The sequence below is a fragment of the Vulpes lagopus genome, chromosome 7, assembly GCF_018345385.1.
Source record: "Vulpes lagopus strain Blue_001 chromosome 7, ASM1834538v1, whole genome shotgun sequence".
NCBI lineage: Eukaryota > Metazoa > Chordata > Mammalia > Carnivora > Canidae > Vulpes > Vulpes lagopus.
The window spans coordinates 33462417-33486715 of record NC_054830.1 but is presented as its reverse complement, the minus strand read 5'-3'; the positions used below and the strand labels follow the sequence as shown (position 1 = coordinate 33486715).

Below are 24299 nucleotides of genomic sequence, written 5' to 3'. Positions count from 1 at the left end.
GCAGCTGCAGACAAGGCGCAACCAATTGAATGTGGCTGTATCCCAATAAAACTTTATTTACAAAAACAGGTGGCAGGCCAGATTTGGCCGACCAACTCTGGTTTACTGACTTCTGACTCAGAACCTCAAAACATCCCATAGAAAGGACCCAGATGACCAGACAGAAGAAAAATTCAGTGTCTACAGGAAAAATTCTGGCTTAGAAGGAGTTCCTAGCTTCCATTAATCGTCCCTTCAGACCAGTTGAACCAAAACCCACTCTGAAACTGTTTTGCTCTGACCTGGTGGGCAAATACCTCCTCTTGGTTTAACAACTTTTAAAGAAGGTGTTGCCTCACAGGTTGGGACCAATCAAAACACGTTCCACATCTGGAACGAGGAAGTCTTTCTGTAAGGGATGAGATCGAAATGTTAGACACCAATTAAGTAGGAGGCGAGGGAGAAAAAAAAAAAAGTAGGAGGCGAGGGCCCAGCCAGACTTAAACCATGGGAGTACAGAGTGAATGCCAGCATCTTACTTTTCTAGGATAGTTCAGGGTTTATGAATCTTGGTGTTTAGAGATAACTAAACTGGCCCCTCTGCAAGAAGTAACACAGAAGGTATGAATGTAAGAAATTACTCTTTATTCTTGTTAAAGTAATGATATGAATCTCTGTATGACAATACAGCGGAAGAAACCAGTTGACAAACATCGTGACCTAGGCTGTTCTTTCATTTGAAGAGGTTTCTTTTTGCAGTGCCAGGTGTGGTTTGAGACTTGGCTTTGTATGACTTACTCATTCCAAAGTTGGAATTTCCTTGGGTCCAAGGGAGCCATTTATAACAAATGTCATTGGTTGCTTGTCTAACAGCCATTCCAACTCCCGCTTTCTTTTTCCTTGAAGAAGAGCCACTAATTTTGTTGGAGTCTCCATGTAACAAAGATAAATCTTACTTGGTTTAATTCAGTGATGATCATCCCATTCATTGTTGCAGTGAGTTTATGGATGAGCACGTAACCCAGGGCCGCCTCATGAAAAATAAAGAAAAATCTGTGGGGAAGCTTCAGGAAAAGATACCTTCTCCCTTAAAAAGAGGCAAACGGGAAAATGTGTCTTTGTGTGGGTCTTGTGGGTATACAGCTTGGAACTGTGGTATCCATCTTGAACCCTGGGGGATGCTAAACTACGGATAACAAAGCCTAATAAAACCTACAGCTGCCTTGCCAGGAGACTTTCTGTTATTGAGAAAGTAAGTGTTCTTTATTATGTAAACTAACTTGAATTTTCTGTTTCCCCGGGCCAAAAAAATCCCAAATGATACCCATTCCTTTTTTTTTTTTAATAATTTTTATTGGTGTTCAATTTACCAACATACAGAATAACACCCAGTGCTCATCCTGTTAAGTGTCCCCCTCAGTGTCTGTCACCCATTCACCCCCACCCCCCGCCCTCCTCCCCTTCCACCACCCCTAGTTCATTTCCCAGAGTTAGGAGTCTTTATGTTCTGTCTCCCTTCCTGATATTTCCCACACATTTCTTCTCCCTTCCTTTATATTCCCTTTCACTATTATTTATATTCCCCAAATGAATGTCAATCGGAGAAGGACAAACAGTGTATGTTCTCATTCATGATACCCATTCCTATTTGGTTTCCTCCAGGCCAGCTCTGGTCTCTCTGCCTATGAGCTCTCAAACTCTATGCTTCACTATCCCTGCCTCATCTTACCACCCATTTGAGATTTGGGAATTGTTCTTTGTTTTGTTTTGTCTTAATAGACCTTGAAGTTGAGATCTCACCTATTAGGATTTCAGCAAGAGCCACCAGTCATTAAAGAGTTATAAACACAGCTACTCACAGACTGAAGTCATTTCAATTTGTGGGTTTTTTATTGGAAGTGTTGGTAGTAATAATGTTTGTTTACTTTCCACTTATTCAGTGCAATTGTCCTTCCCTAACAAAGATTGTAGGCAAGTGGATGTGATCAAGTAAGCAATTACATACCATGTAATGAGAGACCTGAGAGGGGACTGGGGACTGTGAAAGTCTAGAGGGAGGATCTGTCATTGACTTACTCAACAGTCAAGACCTTCACATTTCTTCCATGTTTGCAGAGGGTCGCCACCTAGAAATGCCAGACGCTCACTCTCCAGCCTCCACTGCAGCTAGGGCATGTACATATGAGCTCCTTCTGGCCAGTGAGACATGAGGGAAAGCCTTCAAAGGTCTTCTAAAAAAGGATTTTCCTTGAAGATTAAGATCATCACAGAGAAGTGTTTTCTTCCCTTTCTGCTCTTGTTTCTTTCCTGGGAGGGCATGATTCAGAGCTACAATAGCCATCTTGTGACCATGAAGTAAAAGCCAAGAGCATTGTAGAACATGAATCTAAGTGTTGATATTATTATTTCATAGAACCAATCCTATATCTGTATATCTCCAGATTTCTTGTTAGGTGATGATACCACTGTATTTTCGTATCTGTTACATATAGGCAGTAGCATGCTAAATGGCACAAAGGGTATCTAATGTGGACTGGGAATCTAAGAAGGCTTCCTGGAGGAAGTGACTCACAAGCTAAAACAGGAATGATATGTACACATTATGTAATAGGGGAAGAGGTGATAAAGGAGGGTAAGGGACTTAGAGGGGAGATTATGGCAATTTAAAAATTCAAAATTGGTGGCTATGGCTGAAGTATAAAATATTTTTTATGGATTGGCAAGAGATAAGGTCAAATAGGTAGAAGGGGGGAGGACAAATCATATATAACTTTGTAATCACATATAACTTTGTTCATGAATTTCGCTTTTTTTTTCCCTAAGAACATTACAAACACTATTGAAATTTTTCTCGTTCTTGAGGTCAGAGTTAATCACTTCTTTTATATACCCTGATCACACTACTGATAGTTCACTATCATTTGGTCCTGTCAGGGGTGTAATTTGTTATTCAAGTATTTGTTTCCTCCAGTTTAATTCAATAATGCTCATCCCCTTATCCTTTGATTGGTTCATAGATGAGCATGTAACCCAGTTCTGCCTAATGGAAAATAAAGAAATATCTGCTGGGAACCATCTGGAAAAGTTATCTTCTCCCCTAAAAAGAAGCATGGGGAGAATGTGTCTCCCAGAGGGCAGACTATGTCTTATCTCCCTTTTTTTTTTAAAGATTTTATTTATTTATTCATGAGAGACACATACAGAGAGAGAGGCAGAGACACAGGCAGAGGGAGAAGCAGGCTCCATGCAGGGAGCCCGACATGGGACCTGATCCCGGGTCTCCAGGATCACACCCCCGTCCGAAGGCGGCACCAAACCGCTGAGCCACCCGGGCTGCCCTGTCTTATCTCATTTATCTCAACTCCCTCCATCAAATTCTCATCAAGGTCTGTTGAATCAAATTGCTTATCTCATTAGTATTTACAGAACCTGGATCTATTTTAAGTAGTTTGTCTTTCTTGGTCCTTTCAATACCCTCATGAAGCCTAGAGAGAGGTCCAGGCTTCTCACAGCTGGTTAGGGCAGAACCGTAAGGGCTGGAACCAGGTTGGTCTCTTTTCATCCAGAAATGCTATTCACTATGTCATACAGTTTTCCCCCATAGCAAGTGTTTCCATCACTAAGAGTTTGTACATCTATTCATTTGCAGTGAGGTTGCAGTTTGATGAAACTTAAAAACATTTTTTTTTCCAAATAGTCATTGCCAGAAGCTTTGTAGTGATGGAAACATACAGTCACACTTTCTTTTCTTGGGGAGAACTCAGAGTGGTCCTTTGGTGTTAGCAGACATAGGGCAATAAAGCCTCTTTGTTGTGGTTTGAGAAAGGCTAACATTTCCCCATGTCTCCTGGCCTATAAAGTTCACAGAATACTTCAGGCTGATGGACACATTTGTGTAGGAGCTCTCTTAGTTAGCATAACTAACTACCTACCATAACATGAACCTGAACATCTTAGTGGTTCAATGCAATCTTTTATTTCTCTCTCACATAGAAATTCATTTTTAGGGGGACCACATTAGAGACCCAGGCTCTTTCTCTCTTTTAGAGACAACTTCTGAATCTAGTAGACTGACAGAGGAAGAGAGAGAGGAGCTTTCTATGGACCTCACTTCTGTCCACATTACATTGGGCAGGACTCAGTCATGTGGCTACACTTACCTGCATGTAAGGATGGGAAACATAGTCCACCTCTATGCCCAGAAAAATAACCAAATGATTTTGAAAGACAAGTGGTCATCTCTGACTTAGGGACCAAGGGGAATCTTGAGAAGAAAGTGGTGATAACCCTCCACCTTCTGAGGTTCAATCTTATGTTATTTCTTTTTTAAGAGTACATGAGTGGAGGTTGGGTGGTGGGAAGGGGAGAGGCAGAGAAAGAGGGAGAGAGAACCTTAAGCAGGCTCCACGCCCAATGTAGGGCTCAACCTCATGACCCTGACTTCATGACCTGAGCCAAAATCAAGAGCCAGATGCATAACCAACTGAGCCACCAGGCACCCCAACCTTACAGTATTTCTGATGAACTAGGGTAGAGCAGAGAAGGCTGGGCTATGTAGAAGGGAATTCATCATAAGGGATAAGAGAGACTTTCCTGTTGATTCACCTCAAAGCCAAGATCATGTTTTTCATGAGAGAAGATTAGTTCCAAACATGATATATGGATGAAATTAGAAATTAGAAATCTCCATTAGAAACAGAAAAATTAGAAATCCCTCCTTATCCAAATGGATGAATGTTTATATATCAAAAGAGCTGTGTACTGAAGAATTGCATATATTTGGAGGAGCTCATATCCCAATAGAACACCATTTAATACTATAAAATCACTCGTTCATTCATTTATTCAACAAAGCTTATTGCATACCTACCATGTGCTTAGCACATTCTATGTGGTGGGATACTCTTGTCCCTGCCCTTGTGCCCTCAATAATAAATAAATATGATTTCAGGTAGCCACAAGCACAATGAAGAAAACAGTTTAGTTGCAAGGTTAAGGGATTGAAAATAACTAGGAGAAAAGAGTCTGGCACTCTTCTAGATTGGATAGAACAGGACATGGTAAATGTTACCAGAGGAGAGAAAGTCTTCATTTCCCCCATTTCTAAGACCCAGTGAGACTGCTGCTGTGCCAAAAAATATTGACAACCAAACAATTTTCTGTGTTGGTCTAAGATGATTCCACGTTTCTAGACCTCCTGCTTTCGAGAGCCGCACTATGCAGCCATGGTGACAAAAACAGGAGCATAATATGAACTTCATGTGTAGACTCAAATCTTCTAGGGTTTTCTCTGCAGAGGACAGTAATTAAGGATGACCCCTTATGCCAGTAAACACCCCTGGGATTCTCAGACTTACCGAGGAGGTACAACTCCTTAGAAAAACACCGATGAGGGATCAGACATCAGGATTATGCAGTTGGAGCAGGAAGAGGAATGTGGCCTCACAGGTGAGGAAGGCATATCAATTCCACTCTCATTCAATTATTTCTATGTGTCAGATATTGTGTTGAGGCCTGGAGATAAAGGGAACAAATGTGGCACAGCCCTGACTTGATGGGTGTTAACCTAAAGGGAAACAGAGAGCTTGACAGAAAAATCAAAGTATCCACATACAAGTGTTTATGCCCACTCTATGCAAAGGCCTTTGCCCAGTTCCATAAACCATGGTGTGTAGCCTCTTGGGCTTCTTCACGTGCCCCTTCATGAATACGTGAGCACATTTTTCCTCCCCGAGGCGCTCCTCCCTGAAAGGGCACTGATTTCCTGATCTTATTAATGATTCTGCAGGTGCTTCCCTCATGAGGGAATTCAGCCTCGTTCCGCTTCATGACCAGGCAGCTGTAGGGGTCCCCCAGGGCAGTATTCTTACCTTATCCTGGGATCCAGCCCCAACATGTGTGTTCTCATTCTGACCCTCCCAGGTCACTCCGTGGCTGCCAGAAACCACCGGTCCCCATTGTGCACAAGTCCTCCAAAGTCAACCTTGTCATTACGCAGATGCTGTCAGAGGCCGTGTCTGAACACCATGCCAAAACAACCAGTCCAGAAGGAACATTCGGTCAATCTGGCTTGTCAGAAAGCCAAAAAAGAAGACATTTGTTCGATTGAATTCATGTAAGAGTTGGTTTGTTTTATTTTTAGCTGAATTTAGTCTTGTTGGCTGACGTATCTAGGCAGAGTTCTCGTCTCCTAGGGTTACAAGAGCTCACGTAGTCAACAGCTACCACAACAAAAATGTGTCCATTTCCCCCCCGCCCCCAAGATCTTCGTCTTATCTCCATAACCACTGTGGAAAGCAGTTGAGGGCAAGAACTGTGTCATCTTCTTCATCACACTGGGTAGGTCTGTGTTAATATTTGTGTCAGTTGGGGCCCTGCCAGGAAAGAGATGGTCTACCCAGTTGGAATCACTTGAGGCAAGTGTAGCAGAAGGACAGTTTGCAAGGGTGCAGGCAGATGTAGAGAAATGCTGGGTAATGACTCAGGGTAGGAACAGAACTCGACTAAGCCTGACAGGACATGAAGAGGAGGTAGAACAGAAAGACAGACAACCATCTTTGTCCAAGGAGCACATCCATTCTGTGTCTCATCCACAGCAGGAGAGTCAAGGGAATATAACCCTAGCCTCACTTCCCTCCCTCCCTTAGATCACCCTTCTGGGGTCCCATGTGGCCAGATTCACCTGGAAGCCTGGGGGCCCAGAGCCTGTAGATATAATGCATTTCTGTCAGCCTCCCAGAACACAGAAGACTCTAGAAGAGTGGAAAGTAGAGCCAGAGGAACAGACAGAAGGTATCTAGCCCAGTACTGTGTCATCTAATTTCCAGGAGAGTTTGATTCCACACCTTCCCTGGGTCAGCATCTGACTTTTCAAGTCAAGCAGCCATGTGGATTCACGGACTCTTGAGCTTAGGGGAACTTTGAAAGCACCAGCTCCTCTGGGATGCAGCAAAATTTCTCTCAAGTCCATCCTCCTCTTAAATGCCTCTGTTGATAGGAAGATCACTATATGTCAAGGCATTTGAGGGCACACCTAATGAGAACCCTCTGCAACCCAGCTCCCACTTTCCTTGTTTCTAGTGTTCTAGGTCACCAGAACAAGTCTAAATCCTCAGCTCTCTTTCACAAGGAAGGATGTCAGAGCCTTAAAACTCCTCATCTGGGCATGGGGTGAGGAGAAGAAGCTGTAAAGTTTGGGCTGATCTACCGGGCAATGGCAGAAAGGAACTCATGTCGTGGAGAGGGTGGGGAAACCGCTTCTCTCCTTGCATCCCCACCACAAACGCCTCTAAAATTCAGAGCATCCTAAAAATGAAGATGTGACTATGAAATCCCTGAGAACCAGAGCTGGGACCCTTCAGGCAGACTTAATTCTATTTCAAAGCCACACACTCCCCTCAGCAAGACAGAGGAATCCACCAGCAATGGCCAACGGCAGCCAGTGCCATTAATGAAACCCTAGCAGCTAAAAATACCCTCGGCCAGTTCCGAGGACCACACTGCTGCCAGTCTGTTATATTTCATCTTTTCAAAAATCCCAGCCTGTGGAAAGCACTCCACGTGGGAAGGCCTGGGTTGTTTGCAGGAATCAGTGTAAGACGTAGACAGTAGTTTATTTGTTAGGCTGGTAACACATGAGAAATGGAGGAGAGATTTGTTTTCTGTAGCAGGAGGCAGATCAAGCCAGCTGGCAGCGTGCCTGAAACAAATAACCAAGAAACAACTAGATCTGTGTGAAACTTGGTGAGAAAGTTTAGAGTTGGTGGGGCAGGGAAGGGGCCACCGGTGGAAGATAAAATGGGCAAGTGGAGACGGCAAAGAAGACTGTCGAGTTTTCTTACTGGTAAGCTCACTGCCCTGTTTCTTTGTCAGCAGTTTGAAGAGTTGAAATTAAATTTGGTTGGTTCTATTTCTTATCTTTCTTTCCAGCAGCTATAAGCTTCGAAAGAGCAAGTTAGGACAAAAAATGAGTAGTTTCACTCATCACCCTACTATTTACTGTGAAAACTCAGATGCCACAACAACCCTGAGAGACACATTTTATTAGCCCATTTTTAACTGCCTAAATGTCTTAAAATTTACATTCTGTAAAATTCACTTATTTTTCACCCATACAGTTAGTTCTAAGAGTTTTCATAAATGCATCTAGTTGTATGATCTCCACAGTGAAGATACAAAGCAGTTCTTTCACCTCAAAACTTCCCCTTGTGCTAAACTTTTCTCATCACAACCTCCCCCAACCCAGCACTAATCCCTGGAACTAAGAATCCTCTGTCCTTATAGTTCTGTCTTTTCTAAAATGTCATATAAATGAAATCATATAGCCTTTTGAGTCTGTACTAGCCACATTTTGCAAATAGGTCAAAGGACGCTTTGAGAAGTTCAGTAACTTGCCCAGGGTCACACAGCTAGAAAAGCAGAGATTTAAGTGCAAGCACTGATTCCAAATCTTCTCCTTTCTCTGCAGCGCTGAGCTGGAGCTGTGTTTCTTCATCTCCAAGAAGAGGGGGGTGAGGTGGGGGTAGAGGGTGGTACAGTGAAATCATGGATGCAGAAGGACTTTGGAAAATGTCAAGCCTTTGTGTAAGGCAGCATTGCTTATTGTTTCTAACAGTCTTTGTCCCATGCCAAGCATTTCAGGAGGGCGCTGAGCTCTCCAAATCACCCTCCTGAACTCAGTGGCATACCTTTGAACCAAGCCTTATCAGTCTGTTTAAAGAAATGCTCTCGCTCTCGCTCTCTCTCTTGCTCTCTCCTGCTAATCTAAGAAGCACCTCAGGAGGTTAAAGACCTGTCTTGACTGGAAGAAAGAATCACTGTTTTCCACAGACACAGATTTATTTAATGGGATTTGGGTTGTGCAGGGGTGTTTTGGTCATCTGAAGGGATTTTTCTATTCTCAGGACATGAAAGTAACTGCTATGAAATAAAATTTGACTTGACTATTACGTCACAAGAAGTAAACATCATCTGTTGGCCTGATGGCTTGGATGCCTCTCTCTAAACTGCTTCTGCCAAAGGCTTTGAAATGTTTGCTTTCGGGCTGGATTCAACCATCAGAATATTTAGAGAAGCACATGCTGAAGCCCCACAAAACAAGATCCCTCTCTTGGTGAAGATAAACCTGCAAAGCTGTGGTTTTCTCGAAGCCACAGAAATATGTCTCGTTCCTTCTCCCACCGCTGCTCCCTCTAAATGTTATCAAAAGCAAAGGTCTTTCTTTGTTATTGCTGCAGATGTACAGTTTTAGCAGTAGACCCAACCGAGGCTGATGAGATAGCTGGAGGGTCACTCAGCTCCAACACTGCCCAGTGGAGAGATCTTGCAAGCAATGTGCAATTTCAAATTCTGTAGTAGACATGACTTCAAAAGCAAAAAAAAACAAAAAACAAAAAACAAAACAAACAAACAAAAAAAACATTGTAATTCATTTTAATAAGATATATCTAAACCAGCATGTCCAAAATACATAACCAACATACAATTATTAATGAGGTTGGTTTTCTCATCCAAGAAAATGACAATGATGTCTACTCACAGAGGAGGATTAAAGGACATAATCCAACTAAAGTGCCTGACATGTGGTAAGTGGTGGATAGATGTGAGTTGTTATTAGAGGCATCAGTATTACTGTTTTTACTAGTATTATGACTCTTACCATTGCTATTCAGAAGCCAAACCTCAGGGGTGCCTGGGTGGCTCAGTCATTTAAGCATCTGTCTTTGCCTCGGGTCATGATCCTGCGGTCCTGGGATCAAGCCCCACATCGGAGTCCCTGCTCACTGGGGAATCTGCTTCTCCCTCTCGCTCTGCCACTCTCCCTGCTCAGGCTCTCTCTCTCACACATATGCTTTCTCTTTCCCTCAATAAATAAAATCTTTTTTTAAAAGCTACACTTCTTTAGATGAGAAAAATCACTGAGGGTTTGGGTGAGCACTGGGATCATGCCTTTTATGCATATTGATTGACTTCAATGTGCCCATCTGGCTTCACATGCTTTTTTTCTGCTGTAAAGCATTCCTCATCCCACAAGATCTCGTGAAGAAGCCTCATCTTGAAGCCATCATTGTCATCCGGCTAGCAGACACTGCTTAGCTCTTCAGTGAAGGCATAATGGGGGGAAAAATTACCCCACATCAAGAGAAGTGTGGCTCGGAGTCTTAGCAGGACACGCATGGCTGCCTCCCATGGGACAGTTGTGAAATATTGAATAAAAGTAAATCATTGTTTATAAAAGTGTGAGTAAGGTTAAGGGAAACCAGCAACGGGTGGTATAGAGCCTCGTGCTTAACTACACAGGGGCTGTGTCAGCCCATGCTTGAAGGGGCAAGGAGACAAAACTTCACCAAAAGTCCAACGGAGCTTGAGGGCTACCTTACAGCAAGCATGACCTTCGGTAGGAATACATGGCCAAACTGTAGAGGAAGGAAGAATGGAGGAACAAGGTAGAAAGGAAATAAGCCTGACGACCTCACTCTCAGATCTTGTGCCAGTGGTCCCAATTGACTTCATTCAATAGAAACTCAGAGGGAAGGTTGAGTCCATTGATGAAGGCCATGAAAATCAGCCTCCCAGAGCACAGAGCTTGGTAAAGAAGAGCGTGGAACTGGAGGGAGGGGAAATATCCAACACAAAATTATCATTTGGTTTGGATCTTGGAACTTTCCTAAGCGAGTAATTCTCTAGCCCCTGAATTTGGGAGGTGTTTTGGAAAAGAGCATGACCAACCTGTTACTTTTCAAGTTCTGCCCTCATACACGTTAACATGCTCATTGACTTATGAAGTCCTCTTCCCTCTTCCTTTTCAAATACCTTTCTTTCTGAATGGCATTTTTCCAACTTGCACATTATAGCAGCTCTATGAAAGTGTGTTAACTGTGGGACTTAAGAAACCAGTGCAAGAGAACCAGGATTGCCGAGACCCTACGATAAACCAGGCACTGTGCTAGGTAGTAAGCAAAGGTTAACCCTCAGTCTGTGTCCTCATGGTTTCTATTATCTAATAGAAAAGGGGGGAAATATGCTTGAAGTTCACCACTCGAAATGTAACTATAAATGTTATAGAGATACATTATAATGGAAAACTGGGTTGGGCTTTGCAATACATTGGCTCATCAGAGAGAAGTGATTTACACCAAGAAAAATGATTAGATACGATGGAAGTCTGATGGAGGTGAGCATGGTATTTTACGGTAAACAAGAGGAGAGACTGTATTTCACACAAACTGAAGTGTTGGCCAAAATGTCTTAGTCTCTGAGCCTGATTTCATGAAGGTCTGTGTGGTAAGGAAGAGGTTAAATCAAAATAAAGAAGCCAGTCCCACAGAAACAGTCCTAAGGACCTCTATAGCTGCCTCCCTACCTATACAGATTATGAGACTAAACCCAAAATAGCCCGTACATTCAGTGGTTGCAATGGGCTAGGGCAGAGAAGGAACAGGAAAAGAGAGAGAGTTGGCCATTTGTCATCTTATAGCCCCAACAAAGGTAGGTATATTTTTTTCACTTTCTGACTGACTCTGGAATAAACAGAACACATTTGGCTGCAGTGACAAGGAAGATACTCAGTGTAGTAAAAGTCGAGGTTTGGGATACTTTCAAGTTTTAAAACGGGAAATCTCTTGTCTTCATAAGCATCCATCAACTGATTTACTTACTAATTTTTGTAAATTATGTTATTGACTGTACATCTAATAGCCATGTAGGAAACTTGAAATAACACACACAAAGAATAAATAATGAGTCATGTTTTATCTCACCTTACAAAGATTTCTGTTGATAACTTCTCAGTAAATCTCTGTGTACATTTGGGTTTGGAGTCCATTTTCTTTTTCCTTTGACATATTTGAGATTATATTGTAATTATTATTTCTTCTCAAGGCCCTAATTTAAAGACTAACTATAATCTTGGGGTGCCTGGGTGGCTCAGTCAGTTAAGTGTCCAACTCTTGATTTCAGCCCAGGTCATGATCTCAGGGTCATGAGATTGAGCCTTATGTCAGGCCCTGTGCTCAGTGCAGAGTCAGCTTGAAATTCTCTCTCCTTCTGCCCTGCTGCATGGCTTGGCTCTCCAAATAAATAAATAGATAAATAATAAATATAAATAAATACATACATACATACTACCTATAATCTAAAAGAATGGTTCTAAAAAATAAATTAAAAATAAAAGAATGGTTCTTTCTCAGAGACATGCACTAAAATCAATTATAGATTTAATTCTTAAAATAATTTTTGAATAAAATAAAAACAAGTTTTCCCTGGAAATTAGGATTTGATATATATGAGATACATGGACCTTGGGCATCTTTAGATTATTGTTTTATTATTTGTAATTCATATCACCAGCTGTGAATTAGTACACAGTGTAGGGGCAGATTCCCTATAATACAAATACAAACATCCTCATTTTTTAAAATTTTTATTTGCATTTATTCTATGCAGAATTTACTCCCGGGCCGTAAGTTTTTGTTTCTTCAGTTTCTTCTGGGATCTTTTTCTTCTGTGCAACCTCCTCTTCTGGTTTAGGAACAATCTGCTTTTTTTCGGTAAGAATCATCTCGATGTGGCAGGGAGAGCTCATGTATGGATTAATCCGGCCATGAGCCCTGTAGGTTCTACGTCGCATCTTGGGGGCTTTATTCACCTGGATGTGCTCAATGACCAGAGAATCTACATCTAAACCCTTAAGTTCAGCATTACTCTCCGCATTTTTAAGCATGTGCAGTAAAAATTCAGCACTCTTCTTGGGCCACCGACCCTGTGTCCAGCCCCACTGTTTGGCCTGCGCACATCTACCAACTCCACCATTGTAACGACGGAATGGCACACACTGCTTCTGCAAAGTGACATCTTTCAGATACTTGGTGGCTTTTCGAATATGCATACCCTTGATGGCCTGGGCAGTTTCACGTGTGTTCTTAAAGTGAACACGAAGATTTGAACCTCTCGACTTGCATGATTTTGTAGGGTTTTCTGGGTCCAGCGAGTAGTGAACCATCTCTGGAGGTCACCTCAGGCTGCTCGGGGGAAGAGCCTCATTTTTAACATAGCATAATTTTTTGTTGTATTTTCTTACATCACAAAATATTTCTTTTTTTATTGTGGTGAAATTCACATAATGTAAAATTAACATTTTAACCATTTTTAAGTGTACAGTTTAGTGGCGTTAAGTATATTCACATTGTTGTCTAATCATCACCACTTATCTCTTTCCAATCATGCCATTTGGATACTCAATACCTATTCCTTCCATACCCACAGTCCTTGGAGAAAAATAATATTTTCTGAACATCATTTCATATTGATGGAATGAAATATTTTGTAGTCAATATGAAATGACTACAAAATATTTCTTATATGGATATGCTATTGGTTACCAAACCATTATCATAACTCTGGACAGTTCTGTTGTTTCCAGATGTTTTTATCTAAGGCAGCAGCAAACACCTGTGTGTGTGTGTGTGTGTGTGTGTGTGTTTCTATTCAGTTCTTCTTTGTATCTTTTGTTTTTCTGCTGCAATATTCTATCTTTCATTTGTGTCAAGTGTGTTTGCAATTGCTCATTGGAGCACATAGTTTATATATACTCACATATATAATTCATCTACAGAATATGTGGTTATATAATATGTAATTCATATTCATATTATTCTTTAAAGATTTATTTATTTATTTGAGAGAGCCTGAGATCCAGAGAGATCACAGAAGGAGAGGCAGAGGAAGAAGCAGACTTGCTGCTGAGCAGAAAGCCCAATGCGGGGCTCGATCCCAGGACCCTGAGATCATGACCTGAGTAAAAGGCAGATGTTTAACTGACTGAGACACCCATAGACCCCTATATTCATATTATTGTATCCTTGAAATAAACTCCTGGAAGTGAATTTACTGAACCAAATGTGCAGTATTTTAAAAATTTAAAGTTCTTGTAGATAAATAACAGTAATAGTTTTGATTTCTCTTAAATAGCTTATTGATGAAGGATGTATTTGTTTTACATATTTATTAGCTATTTCTTATTGTAGATTATCAAGATATTTGACTGTTTATTTGCTTGAGTTTTACTATTCATTTATGCAGTTTAGCAATGTTAGAGAATACTTGCCTTTTGCCAGTGATATTTGTGACAAATATTATTGCCAGTTTGTTACTGGATTATTATTGATGGTTTTTATAGCAAAATACAAAGTGTGAGATGTTTATGTAATACAATCTTTAACCTTTCAGATTATTTTCTTCTGTTTTCAACTTTGAAAGTTCTTCCTCAAATGAAGTCAGTAATCACTTATTTTTTACATATTCATGGTTTAATTTTCTCCCTAACTCTTACATATGCCTAAAATTAATTTTGCAGTTATGTAAAGTAAAAAGTCAAGCTTTTTTTTTCACAAATAGCTAACCCACTGCCATCAGATTATGTATTTGTTAAAAAAGCTTCCCCCACTGATTTATGATTGCATCTTCAACATAAATGTCAGAATCCAGTGTGTTGAGTCTGTTTCAGGCTACCTATTCTATATCAGTGATCATCTTTTTATTCCTATAGCAGTGCCACACTATTACAATCATTTCATTTTTTTAACTTTTTACTAAGTAGAATTTCAGGAATATACAAAATAGAAACAATTAAATTATGAAATCCTATGTACTTATCACCCAGGTTCAACACTGTATTTTTTCTAAAGAGCACAAGAGCAAAGAAAAGGGAAAGAGGAGGTTAATAACCTTCCCATTGCATCTTATCCAGTTATGACTTAGTCTCTACCAATAATATAAGTACAAAATAGTGAGTAATAGGGGAGAAACAGTTGTTCCAAGAAACCTAGCTAAGGAGAGTCAGTGTAGTTGAACAAAGAGTATGGGAAGTTCTGATATTCCTAAAAGGCAGGACAAAGAGAAAACTTGAGTCATATAAGAAGTATGTGAGTTCATAAGAAGTGATGAACCTTTTCTTTACATGAAATTCAAAGAGGAATGTTTTATTTAAACATTGTTGAACAAAATGGACAATGTCTTCCAAAGTAGAATTGCAAAGGATAACAAAGCAAAATTTAGATTACTTTTTCTTTTCTCAACTTTGGATAAAAACCAAAGTCTGTTTTTGATCACTGTCTTGAGCACATTTCCACCAAGAGCTAAAGTCATAGCATCCAGGTATATAGTTTTTCAAAGATGCTTAGAGAAGCTAAGACCTTAAGTTGCATGTTTTTAACTAATGGGACCTGTGTCATGATGAAAAGACTGATAAATATACATTTGTTCTTTCCTTAGGAAAAAAAAAAAGGAGATTGAACTACCTTGCTTTTGACTGGTGATTGTCAAAGCATGGCAGAAGGCATTTTATGACAGGTGTTGATGAATTTTAAAAATGTATATATTACAAGGTTCTCCTTCCAGGTAAGATGGAGTAAGCGTACTGTACACTGTATCTCTTATTGAATGTAATTACAAAATTTTGACAGAATGCATAGGGCAGTTATTTGAGGACTCTCAAATGTAATTGATAGCAGGTGAATTGGGGGAGATTAGAATGTGAAGTTGCATTCTGGTTGTGAAGTTACAAAGTGGTTGTGAACTTATCATTTTTTCTCTTCTAGCATGCTCTGGCCTGAATACTGTGCAGCCCAAAACCCCAAAGACAGCACTGGTGCACGAATGCTCCAGGAGAAACCTTCAGGTCCTCTTTTGAGAAGAGGGGATAGGAAATTTCTAACACTCAGAGACAGTGCAGGAATCCTCCATTTTGCCTTCTTTTTTTTTTTTTTTCTTCTCTTGGTTCTCTCCCACCCTGTCCCTTAGGCAATCCCATAGGGGTAGTGGCAGAGGCTGCCACTGGAGCTGGCAGGAGCCAGAACTCTGAAAGAAGGGAATCTTCCTCTAGTATAGGTGGAGATGTGATCCCATGAGAGTGGAACAACTCCTCCATTGCATTTGATTCCTTCTCTATCCTCTTGCCACTTGAGCCCAGACATGGGTAAAGTCACAAACATGCATGACAGATAACTAAAGCCCTAGGTTTCAAGCCACAGGACCAAAAAGAGGAACCCAAGGGAAGTGAAAAGTATCAAGGACATGGAAGAAGAGGAACTTGAGAAAGCAACTCTTATAGTTACTTATGAACACATGGTCTTACCCTAAACTGTGTATGCAAGAGTCTGATCCTAATCTGCTAACCAGAGACTGTGAGAGTTGAAATAACAGATAGATCATAGCCAGGGTCCCAAACTAACCAGTGAGAGACACACAAGTGGGACAGATCTTAAGTGCACCGTGAAGATTTGAAAATTGAAATGATGTTGGAAACAATGCTCATAGGTTGGAATTTGTGGTCTTAACCTCACTAGTTTGATTGCCTGCTAAAATAAAAATATCAACAATTTTCATCAGATTTAAACAAGACACATACTTTTATAATATAATATTCAAAATGTTCAGAATGCAATCCAAATTACTGAGTATACAAAGAATGAGAAAAACCTCGAACTGCATGGAAAAGGCAATCAGCAGACATCAACACGACAATGACATAGATAGGGGAATTATCTTACAAAGACTTAACAGCAGCTATTATATAAATGTTCCAACAAGTAATCACAAGCACACTTGAAATAAATGGAAAACAGAATGTCTCAGCAAAGAAATGAAAAAAATATTAAGATGAACCAAACAAATTTAGAACAAAAAAAAATCAGTAACCAAATTTTAAAACTGCTTGTATGGGAGCACATTGGAGATAATGGGCAAAGAGTCCATGTACTTGAAGATAGATCAATAGAAATTGTCTAATTTGAACAATAGAGAGAAAAATATCATTTAGCAGTTAACAAAGGCTCAAGGATATGTGAACCACTAACTAAAAGTCTAACATTCATGACATTAGAGTCCAAGAAGAAGAAAAGGAGAAGGAATAAAATGCTGAAAAAGTACTTGAAGAATCAATCCTTGAAAACTTCCCAAATTTGGCAAAAGACATTTACCTACAGATTCAAGAAGTATGGCTAGCCACAAACTGGATAAGTCCAAAGAAATTCAAGACCAAACATAACCAAAGTACTGCATTCAAGAGAATGAATTTTCCCTTTTTTTTTAAGATTTTATTTATTTATTTATTTGTTTATTTATTTATTTATTCGCAAGAGACACAGATAGAGAGTCAGACATAGGCAGAGGGAGAAGCAGGCTCCCCGTGGGGAGCCTGATGCAGGACTCAATCTCAGGACCCCAGGATCACGACCTGAGCCAAAGGCAGACACTCAACTCAACCACTGAGCTACCCAGGAGTCCCAAGAGAATGAATTTTCAATCAAATTTCCTGAAAGCAGCCAGAGGAAAATAATACATTACCTAAAGGGAAACAATGAGTCAAGTGACTGCATATTTCTCCTCCAAAACCCAAGGATGCCTGAAGAAAGTGACACAACATTTTTGATGCACTGAAAATACAGAACTGCTAACCCAGAATTCTACATCCAGTGGAAAAAATCCTTTAGTGATGAGGATAAAATAAAGATATTCTCAGTGAAGAACAACTAAAAGAATCCATTGTCAGCAGAGCTGCTCTAAAAAAAAATTGCCAAAGGAAATACTTCAACAGAATGGAGATGACACCAGAAGGAAAAATTGGAACATCAGGAATGGAGGGAAAGCAACAAAAAAGGTAAATATCTCAGTAAATAGGGCAGCCTGGATGGCTTAGCGGTTTGGCGCCGCCTTCAGCCCAGGGCCTGATCCCAGAAGCCCGGGGATCGAGTCCCATGTCTGGTTCCCTGCATGGAGCCTGCTTCTCCCTCTGCCTCTGTCTCTGCCTCTTTCTCTCTCTTGTGTGTCTGTCATGAATAAATACATAAAATCTTTTTAAAAAAATCTCAGTCAATATAAAGAACTCTCACTTGAACTCTTTAAAATATTTGATGACTGAAAGCTAAAATTTTAATATTGTATAGAAAGTTTTTCATGTATACAGATATGATATATAACAACTATAACACAAAGAGAGGAATGTAATGAGACCTACCTGGTAATGAGTTTTCTACATTGTATCTGAAGTGGTAAAATACCACTTCCAAATAAATTATGTGACATTAAATATGTATATTCTTTAATCATTAGGCCAATCACCTAACATCTATGTAAAGAGATATAGTCTAAGTCACAATATATAAACTAAGTGATATTTACCCTAGTGCAGGGGTCAGCAAATTATGGGCCCAGTCCAGCCTCCAACCTGTTTTGTTTTGCTTGCAAAGCAAATTTTAACACATTTTTTTAAAAAAATGAATATGAAACAGAGGGAGAAAAAAACACCTTATTGAATAGAACCCACAAAGCCTAAAGTATCTATTCTCAGGCCTTTATAGGCAATGTTTGCTAATTCCTACCCAAGAAAAATGAAAATATATTCACACAAATATCTGAATATGAATATTTATAGCTGTTCTATTTATAATCTACAGAACCTTAAAGCAAGCTTGGTGTCCTTCAAAAATGAATAGATAAACTGTGGCATATACGTATGATGGAATATTATTCCATAATTTAAAAAAAGGAATTAACTCTTATTACATACAATAACATGGATGAATCTTAAAGGCTTTGTGTCAGAGGAAAGTGCTGTAGTGTCAGCAGAGTCAGCTAAAACAGAAAGTCCAAATAAATTCCAGAGTCTCCTAACACCCAGTTTTCCAGCTTTAGTCATAAACCATTCATCATATCAAGAACCAGAAAAATTTCAAACAATTTATAAAGGCAATCAATATGTCTGAAAATCAAGATGAGAGGAAGGTTAAAATTACCTGATAAGAACTTAAAGCAAACAAATAATCCAATTAAAAAATGGGCAGACAATATGAACAGACATTTCTCTAAAAAAAAGTACAGGTGGTCAACAGACACATGAAAAGGTGCTCAGCATCACTCATCATCAGAAAAATGCAAATCAAAACTACAGTGAGATACCACCTCACACCAGTCAGAATGGCTAAAACCCCAAAATCAAGAAACAAGTGTTAGCAAGGATGTAGAGAAAAAGGAACCTTTGCTGGAAAAGCAAACTGGTGCAGCCACTATGGAAAACAGTATGAATTTCCCTCAAAAAGTTAAAAATAGGACTACTCTACAATTCAGCAATTGCACCACTGGGTATTTACCAAAAAAATATAAAACCACTAATTCAAAAGAATAGGTGCCCTGTTTATTGTAACACTATTTACAATAGCTAAATTATGAAAATAGCCTAAGTGTTCATCAGTAAATGAATGGATGAAGAAGATCTAGTGTATGTGTATGTGTGTGTGTGTGTGTGTGTGTGTATATATATATATATAATTTCACACATAAAAAGAATAAAATCTTGCCATTTGCAAGATGAAGTTAGAAAGTATAATGCTAAGTGAAATAAGTCAGAGAAAGAAAAATACCATATGATTTCACACATATGTGGAATTTAAGAAAAAAACAAACAAGCGAAGAAAGAAAAAGAGAGAGAGAGAGACAAACCAAATAATAGATTCTAACTATAGAGAACAAACTGATAGCTACCAGAGGGGAGGTGGGGGAGGATGGAGAAATAGGTGAAGAATATTAAAGAGTATACTTACCATGATGGACATTGAGTAATGTACAGAATTGTTGAATCACTATATTGTATGCTTTAAACTATTAGAATACTGTATGTTAACTATACTGGAATTAAAATTAAAAATTTTACGGAAAAAAAATTTAAAGCAGCCATGATAAAACTGCTTCAGTGAGCATTCATGAGCATAATCAAAATAAATTAAAAATAGAACATCTCAGCAAATAAGTAAAAGATACAGTGAAGAACCAAACGAAAATTTTATAACTGAAAAATACAATAATCGAAATTTTAAAACTCAGTGAATGAGTTTAAACGCAGAAGAGAGTGGACAGAAGAAAGAATAATTGAACTGACTGACAGAAAATTAGTAATTACCCAATCTAAGCAACAAAGAAAAAAAATGGACTGAAAATAAAAAACATGAACAGAACCTCAGGAACCTGTGTTACTATAAAATTTGTGCCCTCAAAATCCTAGAAGGGAGAAAAAGAAAAAACTACAAAGTACTTGAAGAATTAAAATGGTTGGAAAGTTCCCATATTGGCAAATAAAGCTGCAAGAACCTAAGCAAACTCCAAACAAAATAAATCCAAAATCTACAAGACACATCATGGTCAAACTTCTGAAAACTAAACATAAAGAAATAGTCATGGTACTAACAAGACAGAAATGACATCTCTGGGGGAAAACCCATTTGAATGACAGTGTATTTCTCATCAGGAACCATGGAGGCAAGAAGAAAGTGGTCTTTTTCTTTTTTCTTTCCTTTTTTTTTTTTTTTTTTTGAACATTTTTCAAGTACCGAAAAATAAACAATTGTAAACCCAGATTTTTTTTTTTTTAACACACACGACTGGGGTGGGGGGAACAGAGGAAGACTGGAGTGATTGAATCTTAAGTGGGCTCCATGCTCAGAGCAGAGCCTGACACCAGACTCAATCTCATGACCCTGAAATCATGACCTGAGCCAAAATCAAGAGTTAGACATTTAACTGACTGAGCCACCCAGGTGCCCCCACCCACCTCCCCTCTGATAACTATCAGTTTGTTCTCTATAGTTAGAGTCTGTTACTTGTCTTGTCTCTCTCTCTCTCTCTCTCTCTTTTATTCAGTCATAAAAGGGACATCAAGACAAATTTCTTAGGAAAACAAGAATTTTTCACTAAAAGAACGGCTGAAGAAAGTTCTCCAGAGAAAGAAAATTATAAATTTTTTTAAAAACTCAAGAGTATTAGGAAAGAAGAAAAAAGACTATAGACAAAAATATGGGTAAATACAACAGATTGCCCTTCTATTGAGTTTCCTGTTATGTTTGATTGAAGCAAAAAATTATAATACTGCATATTGTAATTCTAGGTATAGAAAGAGGAACTCTTTTAAGTTGATTATATTATAAACAGGGAAGGCTAATAGACATAAAGGCAGATAAAGTTACTACACTTTACTTAAACTGATATAATGATGGCACCAGTAGACCGAGTTATGTGTGTATATAATGTAATACCTAAAGCCACAATTAAAATAGCTATTAAAATACAAATGAAATTCTAAAAAAAAAAAAAAGGTAGACTATAAAAGCCAAGAAATAGAAAATGGAATAGAGAAAAAGAAGAAAGCAAAAATTTAAATGGCAGACTTAAGCCCTAATATATAATTAATTATGTTAAATACAAATTATATATATATACCAATTAGAGAAATTATTAGATATAGTATATTGTATGCAATTATATTTTTAAAATACACACATACAAATTAAAAGGCTGAGATTGGTAGAAACAAACAAACAAACAAAAACATGAATATTGTAGACTTTAAAGCAAAGAAAATCACCAGAGGAAGAACTTTACATGATGATAAAAGAGTCAAACCACCGTGAAGACAGACTAACATTAAGTTTGTGTGCACCAAACCTAGTGTTTGCAAACCTAGAGCTGCAAAATAGGAAAGCAGAAACTGATAGAACTAAAGGAGAAATAGACAAGTAAAATATTATATTTCAAGATTTCAACTGTCCTCTCTCAACAATTTAATTGGACAAATGGACAGAAAATCACTAAGCATGTGGAAGAACTCAATAGTGCCAGCAACCAGCAGCAGCAAATCAACATTTATAGAAGACTCTACCCAATAACAGCAGAATACACATTCTTTTCAAATGCCTACAGAACATATAAAAAGAAGTGGTACATCTTGGACCATAAAAGGAACACTAAGAAATTTAAAAGAATTGAAATAAAAAAACTGACCACAGTGAAATCAAACTAGAAATCAATAAAGTTAACTGGAAAATCACCAAAATTTGGAAACTAAAGAACATACTTTTAAATAATCGATAGGTCAAAGGGGAAAGTTTATAGAGAAATTAGGGAATCCAAAGGACTAAATGAAAATGAAAACACAGCATATCACAATTTGTTAGACACAGCTAAAGCATTGCTGAGCAGTAAATTTATAGTGCTAAATGTATGTAAAGATGAAAAATCTCATATAAAGAATCTAAGTTCCCACCTCAAGATCCTAGAAAAATAAATAAATAAATAAACCTAAAACAAAAAAGAAGGAAAGAAATAATAACGACAGGAGCAGGAATCAATGAAACTGAAAACAGAAGAACAATTCTTAGCGAAAGGTCTATGAAAAAAAGAGCTGTATATTTGAAAGGATCAATAAAATTGACAAATCTTAGGCAATAGTGACAAAGAAAAAAGAGAGAAGACATGGATTATCAATATCTGGAATGAAACAAGGCCATCACTACAGACTGTGCAGACCTCAAAAAATAACAAGTAAATAATATAAATAACTCTACACACACAAATATAGCAACTTAGATGAAATGGACCAGTTCTTCAAGAGACACAGACTACAGCTCACTCAGTATAAAAAAGATCATTCGAGTGGCCATTAAAAAAATCTTCTTAGTAAGACTTGTTGTGTAAAGACTTATCATTATATCAGTTAGTAAAACTTCCAAAAACATGACCAAGTGGGATTTATTTTCAGGATGCAAGGTTGGTTGGTTCAGTTTTCAAAAATCACTCATTGTGATCCAAAATATTGACAGGCTAAATATGAAAATCATGATCACATTAATTGATGCAGGAAAGTCATTGACAAAATTCATTATCTATCATGAGAAAAACTCTCAGAGAAATAGAAATAGAGAGAACTTCTTTAACTCAGTCCCTAGCATCTACAAAAAGCCTACATCCGGAATTATACTTACTAGTGAAAGACTGAATACTTTCTCCCTAAGATTAGGAACAAGGGGGGGTTGTCTGGGTGGCTCAGTGGTTGGGCATCTGTCTTGGACTCAGGGTATGATCCCAGGATCCTGGAATTGAGTCCCATACCAGGCTCCTCGCAGGGAGTCTGCCTACGTCTCTGTCTCTCTGTGTCTCTCATGAATAAATAAATAAAATCTTTTTTAAAAAAAAAGATAAAAAAAAAAGATAAAGAAAAGAAAGATAAGGAGTAATGCTAGGGAGGAAACCTCTCTGTGTCTCTCAGGAACAAATAAATAAATAAAATCTTTTAAAAAAAAAAGGCTCAGTAACAAGAGGAGGATGCTCATTCTTACCACCTTCATTTAACAATTTGCTGTAAGGGCCAGCCAATGCAATAATGAAGGTAAAGGAATACAGATCAGAAAGGAGGAAATCCAACTGCCTTTGCAGATGGCAAGGCTGTCTCCTAGAAAATCTCAAGGAAACAACCAAAAAACTTCTAGAACTAATAAATGAGTTCAACGAGGACACAAAATAAACATATGGAAGTTAATTTTAATAATTAACTTAATTAAATTAAAAATTACTTAATAATTTAAGTAATAATGAACACATGGATGCTGAGTTTTAAAATATAATGCCATTTAAAATCCTTCAAAAACAAAAATATTGTATAAAATACTTACAGAACGTCTATGTTTATAATAAGCACAAAATACTTCTGAAAGAAATCAAAGAAGACCTAAATAAATGGAAGGACTTAGTGTGCTCATGGATTGGAAGACTCAAAATAGTCCAGTTGTCATTTCTTCCCCCAATTTTATACAGGTTTCATTTGACTTCTGTAAAAAAATCTCAGAATATTGTTTGTAGATATAGACAAGATTATTCTAAAATTTATATGGAAAGGTAAAGGAACTAAAATGATCAAAATAATTTTGAAAAAGAATAGATGAGAGAGATCAGTCTACTCATTTTCAAAATGTGTTATGTATCAATAGTAGTCAAGGCTGTGATATTGGCAGAAGGATAGACACATAGATCAATGGAACTAAACATAGAACTCAGAAATAGATTCATCCAAATATGCCCACTGATTTTGACCAAGGTGTAAAAATAATTCATTGGAGAAAAGATGGTCTTTTCAATAAATGGTGCTGAAGGAAGTGGACATCCATAGCTGGAAAAAAACTGAACTTCAATATAAACCTCACGCCTTATGCAAAAACAAATAAAAAATTGACTAGAGAACTAACGTAAAATGTAAAACTATAAAACAATTTCAAAAATAGCGGAAAATCTTTGATATCTAGGAGTAGACAAAGAGTCCTTAGACTTAACATCAAAAGTAAGATCCATACAAGGGGGAAAATGGTAAGTCGGACTTCATCCAAATCAAAAACTTGTGCTCAGCAAAATATCCTGCAAGGGGATGAAAACACAAGCAATATATTGAGAAAAAATATTTGTAAAACACATATCCAACAAAGGACCAGTATCTAGACTACAAAAGA

At 38.2% G+C, this 24299-nt stretch overlaps 1 pseudogene; it reads right to left on the bottom strand.

Annotated features, from left to right (window-relative positions):
• Nucleotides 1–12426: 12426 nt before the first annotated feature.
• LOC121495724 lies at nt 12427–12979 on the bottom strand (annotated as a pseudogene).
• Between the last annotated feature and the right edge of the window lie 11320 nt (nt 12980–24299).